General features: G+C 36.8%; 1 protein-coding gene across 3 annotated transcripts in view; it reads right to left on the reverse strand.

Moving 5' to 3' along the window:
- The window catches only part of LOC107654444 (cell division control protein 42 homolog), a 17,685-nt gene extending 10,933 nt beyond the window's left edge, over window positions 1–6,752 (reverse strand). Inside the window, exon 1 of one of the 3 annotated variants that reach the window (XM_016441507.1) lies at window positions 6,613–6,731. The gene's annotated coding sequence lies outside the window, so the exon portion shown is untranslated. Of the gene's footprint in view, window positions 1–6,612 lie in introns of all 3 variants that reach the window. The other 2 variants (XM_016441509.1, XM_016441508.1) reach the window with 2 other exon arrangements.
- Window positions 6,753–6,942: the final 190 nt, after the last annotated feature.

Raw genomic sequence — 6,942 nt, forward strand, 5'->3', positions numbered from 1 at the left:
GCAAAAGAACAATACGAACAGGGTTTCCAGGTTTACACAACAAAATCCGCCCAATTGCTTCTCAAAACTAGTCAAAACTAGCACAACCATGTTCAGGGGGATAAATATCGTGTTAGTGGGGTCGCGTCGACCCACGAAGTTGAAAAACATCCCACGGCAACAGTGGAAAAGTAGCCTAATTCCACGGGGAAACTGTGGATTTGGCAACACTTGCGCAGCACGCTGTCATACGGAAGTAAACACGAAGGACATAAAGTAAGCAATTATGCGTTTATTTATAGTGTTCTGCTGCTGAATCCGGCAAAATTATGTGCAGGCAATATGAAAAATAAAGACAAGGATGTGACAAAAGACAGCAGAGTTTTGAAGCTTTTATGATACGAGCCCTCATGTTTTGTTTGTATATAGAGTTGTCACTGTAATTCTTATGAGTTCTGACACATTACACTTCCACTGATTACCTTTCGCAACACTGTCTTGATAACTTTGAGTATGTAAAAATCTTTGAAGTAGGGATGCACCGAAATGAAAATTCTTGGCCGAAGCCGAACAAAATGAAACACTGGGCCCCCATGTATTTTGCCCATTTTTTTTCACCATTGCATAAATTAAATAGCCAAAATGCTCTTTTTACTGTTTTGTTTTGCTTTTCAAAGAAAAAATCAATTACAAAACAACAATTTAAAAATATTTAACACTCGGCCCTCTACGAACACCTTGGCAATTCTAACATTTATGAATGTTGATGGAGTTCTTGCTTTTTCTCAACTTTTATTTTGGCGGAAATGCGCAGGAAGACCTCAATGCTTCTTTTTGTTGACAACAGCAGATTTATAAATGAGTCTCATTACGAATACGTTGTACGTATCGCATTGTCATATGCCTTGTAAAAATTCATTTAAATGTGACTGAGCAACTGACGAGTAACACTGGTTCAGCGCAGATTTTCCTCGCGCTTTGGATTTTGAACCCTGGTTAACAAGCAGATAGCGCCGCAAGTTTGTGCAGCGCTGTCAGAATACATGCAATTCGAGCATGAAAACATAAGTAACTGAAGTTGAGCCACTGATGTCACATGGACTGTTTTACCGATGTCCTTACTACTCTTATCAGAATCGTAATTAATTTAAACTAGATATGAGACTGCAGTTGTATTGTGTTTATAAGCATTATACATCCTCAGAAAAGGATTAATCTACAAAACTCACATGCTCAAAACTGCATGACATACATCAATTTATTTCACAATCCCGCTGACACCATGAGCAATCATTAATGACAGAATTTTCATTTTGGGGTGAACTAACCCTTTAAATCTCATCAGTCAAATTGACAAGTGAAACTGAACAAAAGTAAGTACATACAATATAGTGGAATAAAATTTCATCAACCAGTAGCAAACAAAGAATGAAGGATAAGCAAGAACAAAAGTTTTAACCCCTATTTCTGATATATTTCACATTTAAACACGGACACTTCCCCCTCTCTGACGGCCCCTCCCCTGGTCTGATTGTGGGTCACTGCAGCTTTAAACTCAAGCATAACGTCACTGGTTTTAGCACATCTCTCTCACAGCGGGTCAGTATGCTAAACCACTATCCACACAACACAGACCCCAAGCATGTGGAGAGGACACACGGGGACAGAAAAGAACAATACGGCAATATCTCTTTCCTCTGGTGTGCGGAGGGGAAGCAGGGGAAAGAGAACCACTTCCTGCTGTTTGCGTTACGCCTGAGCAGCAGCTAAGCTTCTGCAGAGCTATGCAGCAGTAAACGGGTGAGCCTTCAAGCTCACAGATGGTCAGGACAAGGAGATGGAAGCCCATCCCGGCTGTTTCCTTCCCCTCGCAGACCGCAATCTGCAGATGCAAGGCCTGACCTCATTCTAGCATCAGTGGAAAACCCACAAACAAAAGTACAGTGATCTGGTGGGTGCCGTCACCTGTCTAACACAAACTCTTATCAGAATCGTAATTAATTTAAACTAGATATGAGACTGCAGTTGTATTGTGTTTATAAGCATTATACATCCTCAGAAAAGGATTAATCTACAAAACTCACATGCTCAAAACTGCATGACATACATCAATTTATTTCACAATCCCGCTGACACCATGAGCAATCAGATCGGCACATTTCCATGAGGGCAAAATGTGAGTGGCGAGTTGTGTACTGGAAATAACTGTATAAAGGCCAAAACTCAGTTCAGTTCAAGCACTAGACTGAGAAAAGCAATATAATCCAGATTCATGTGCAAACCTAGACAGTAAATCCATGCTCTTTAAAACCAGGGTACATCTGGACAAGCCTATACTTTGAATTAGCCTCACATCTAATTCTTCTTTTTCCCCAAATCCACCCTGCTTTTTGGGGTGGAAAATATTTCAAATCATTTTACTATGCATTTAAAGCTATTTATATGATGATCCACAAATAAAATAATTAAAAGCACCGTGGTTAAATGGAATCGAAAGTCCAGTATTGCTTTTTTATGAAAGATATCAATACACAGAGTTACATTTGCACAGTAATACATTTCCTTTAATTAGCCTGACATTTATGCAAGCCGGTTTCCACCATGGAATTAAAAAAAATAAAGGTAATTGAAACTTTTATCTCACAATTCAGACTTTGTTTCTCACAATTCAGATATGAACACAGAACTTCAAAATGTAAACTCGGAATTGCACTGGAAAAAAGTCAGAATTCTGAGTTTATATCTTGCAATTCTGACATTTTTCTCACAATTCTGAGATCTTTTTTTTCAAGAAAAAAGTCATTAACTCAAAATAATTGAGTTTTGCAATAGAAATGTACTATAAATATTTTGCACATTAAAATATTAATGCACATTATTATTCTTTAGCCTGGGTTAAACAAATCAACTTTGCTTGGTTGGAACAGCAGCTACGCTAATTATGTCTCTATTTGTTTCTCTGTTTTTGCAACTAGGATTTATACAAGCTTCAGTCTGGATCCAGAACACCTGAGAAGAGATGATGCCAACCCCTCAGAGGACCTCAGATGATGCCAACCATGAAACAACATACAGAACTACCACATTTTGCTATAAGATTGACTGCATCATATAATAATTGCTGTTAATAGTGTTGAATATGATAACGTTCCGGCATCAATTCTAGTAGGGTAAAACGTAACTACGCTTTTGAAACGGTCTGTTTTGCCCTGCCATCATGAGCTGAAGCTGTGTGTGAACAAGAAGCGCCTGCAGAGTGTGAGCTGCTCCATCTCTCACGCAGCCAGACAGAGAGATTCTCCGGCGTTCCACAACAACGCTTAGCTGCCCGCAGATGCGCCTGCCTAAAAATCGGCCTAATTTGCAGCACAATCGGCCGACGCCAATTAATTAAGAAATGCCCAAAATCGGCCGATTAATCGGCCGGCCGATCAATTGGTCGACCTCTAATATGTACATTAACTGACAGTCACCACTGATTAGTAGGGCTGGGTAAAAAATATCGATATCTCGATTTTAATTGATTCTCGTTTTTACGGAACAATATCGATTCTTAAATCCCAAGAATCGATTATTCTAGCCTGTTTTCAGTTAATGGATGGAACATTAAAGGGCACCTCCCATCCAATATATCGCAATAAGCATTGTGCTTTGGTACTTTTAATATGAAACAAAGTCCCAGATTTCAAATTCTATCCATTGTATTGCAGTATTTAAAAAATAAATGCCGTTTTGGCGCTGTTTAATGTGGAGTGACAGATTGCTGTAGCGCACCTCAGTTCAGCAAAAGCGGCAGCGCAAGGCGCATGTGAACTGATCATCTCCTCCACATCAATACCAGTTTCAGCACAAAATAATCATGACTAAACATCCGAAGGAAAGAGTACAACTTTACAATCCTTATCCTGTCTCATGTAATCTCTCAATTAGTGTTTCAGCCGCGCAAAGACGTCAATATAACGGCTTGTAAACAATGTCACGTAACGTCACATTTACCTCAGAAAAACATATTCGGTGACCATAAACTCATTAGTAAGCTAGAAAAATTTATTGTAGAGAGGGGCATTTTGCTAAATATATGCACCATATAACATATTCATTATAATTTTTACTGTTCTTCAATGTTTCATTTATGTTTGAATAAATCCATCAAGTTTTTGACAGCCACCATTTCAATGTTTATATTTCAAAAACGAATTGAAGTAGAAGTATTATTATGTAGCTAATTTTAACTTTATTATTTAAAAAACTTCAAGTGTAATTTTAGCAGTTGTATATTAGCCTACAAATCAGTCAATTTTAACCTTCAATATTATAGTAATGTAGTACCAACTGACTCTCATGTATATTTTACAGCATTAGTTGAGAGATTTTTTTTTCCTTGAGAAAGGTTGGCATGTACTGTAGTGCACCTGATATGTATCCAAAATAATCGATACTGAATCGAATCGGTAATCGAATTGAATCGCAAGCTTGTGAATGAGAATCGAATTGAATCGTGAAATTTGTGTCAAAACCTTAGTGAATTTATTTGGTAGTCTGAGGTGGAATGGGGATTCGGGAAAGGGGGACAGATTTTTTTATAGGTTTAAAGGGGGGTGCGACTACAAAAATTTGAGAACCACTGGTCTAAAGTTAACAGACAGTGTTTAGTGCAGTCCACATGTTTACATATGTTTATGACAGTGACTTTGAATTACCTAAAGTAGTGTGGTAAAGCAACAGATTGTTTTTATATTTCTGCAATCTACTTTAGTTTGTGTGATTTGTTACTGCCTTTCATATTAATGTTTACACCAGGCTTATTTAAACATAATTATTACATGCTTACAAGGTTGGAAGTTCAACAAATCAGTCAATATTCTGTGATTGTAGTTCTTAAATAAAAATGTAATTCATATCAATTCATGCATCACCTAATTTCATCGTAACATATAGGCCTGGCCTACAGAAAATAACATTTATGTTTAATCTATCTATAATAGTGTGTTGGTCATACTATACAATGATTTATAGCTCGTCTTTGTTGAATAACACAGAACATAAAGAGCTTTAAAAAATAATTGCATATTAAATCGCAATCGCAATATTGGTAAAAAAAAATCGCAATTAGATTATTTTCCAAAATCGTTCAGCCCTAGTCAAAACCCAGCCCTACTGATTAGCTACTACTAAATATTGTAGAAACTTAATTTGCAGTAAAGTTGCTTTGCAATGATTTGTATCGTGAAAAGCACTATACAAATAATCTTGAATTGAATTAGCAATATTAATAATGTAAACGTGAGCCAATCAGTTTTGTTAACCTGTCTAATTGTTTAGCTACACATTTCTCACTTGAAAACGAACGGCTGTTATGTAAAAACATAAGTAATGATCCACCAAACATATTAAATAGATTACTTAAGCTGTTGTCGGTTGCTATTCTTTAGAGACCCACCAAATGGTGCTATTTATCAATAGAACATTAATGAACCTTTACAGTAAGAATATTAGTAAAACATTATTTAAATATAGAATTAGTTCTAGCTGGATTCGTCCATTCTTTTCATGCAAGTCCTGCCTTCTTCCTGTGATAGTTTAACGATTCATTTGTGGCAGGAAAAACATTTCCTCAATGACCAGAAGTGAAAGAGAACTTGCTGCAAAATACATAATGATGCAAGTAAAAATTATGCTGTGTCGTCCTCTACCACACAAATTAATCCGAGACTGAAAGGCAGTAATGCTTTACTATTTCACACCATTCAGTCTACAAGGAGAAATCAAAAACAGCAACATGGATTTAAATATCAGTAATACGGAGTGCTCTTCTTTTAATTTTCACATCCTACAGACAAGTCAATAACAATACTAAAAAAAAGACATGGACAATAGATATAATGCATGTGTTAGAGAGAGAGAAGAACCCAATAGAACCACTCAAACTTTATGAAATTAGTGCTATAACATGACCCTATATGATTATTGCATGTGTGTGTATATATATATATATATATATATATATATATACATACATACATACATACACGCTATGTGTGTGTGTCTATAATATGTCGAGATCAATAACACAATCCTGACAGTGTCATCCATGCTAAACAAACTCAAGATTCAATGCCACATAAATACAGCTTTTCTCAGTTTCCAATGATGCTGTTTTAACCAATTTTAACTGAGCAAACATGCACTGCGCAATCCCTTTATAATTCAATCAGCATTTAATGCAAATTAGCTATAATACGCAAATATGAAAATATAAATTTATGAGTTATCCGCCGTCAACAGGCGACTGCAACGGATGACAGATTGAAAGCCAGAAACGGCTTTATATTTAATACCGACATAAATTAACTATTATATTAAAATAAACCTTAAATTACGTAATACAATAGCATGATAATAATTGTTAAAGCGCCTGTGGTAAAACCTGACCGGTTCTCCTCAGCCTCAGCTAGCCGCCTGTGCTAACTGCCCTCCGGTGCCTTTTATCACGTTTAATTCGTTAAATACCCATTTAAAATACATATACTCATACCGTACATATTCATAATTCGACACTGCACGAAGTCGAGCGCTGATATTGGTTATAGAAAAAAACACGTTGATAATATTTTGAGCGTCATTGGCACCCACCGTATCCTTTCTGTTTGTTTCTCTGCGCCGGGCGTTGGCAGGTCCGCGCGCGCGGGGTTTCCAGACCTGAAGAGCAGGGGCGAGCCACGCGCTGCGTCACTCCAGACCAGCACACTTCATTACAACCAAGAAATTAAAGGATTTGGGCAAAATGCAAAGCTAACACACATATGCAACGTAGTATCATTTAATTTTGATATGCACAGTCAACCACTTTTGTGGATGGTTCTATTTGAATTAAGATCCAACTAATAGGCCTATTTCCATTGTTGGGGAAAGTTACTTTTAAAAGTAATGCATTACAATATTGCGTTACTCCATAAAACAGTA

Source organism: Sinocyclocheilus anshuiensis, unplaced genomic scaffold (assembly GCF_001515605.1).
Source record: "Sinocyclocheilus anshuiensis isolate Anshui unplaced genomic scaffold, SAMN03320099.WGS_v1.1 scaffold527, whole genome shotgun sequence".
Lineage (NCBI taxonomy): Eukaryota > Metazoa > Chordata > Actinopteri > Cypriniformes > Cyprinidae > Sinocyclocheilus > Sinocyclocheilus anshuiensis.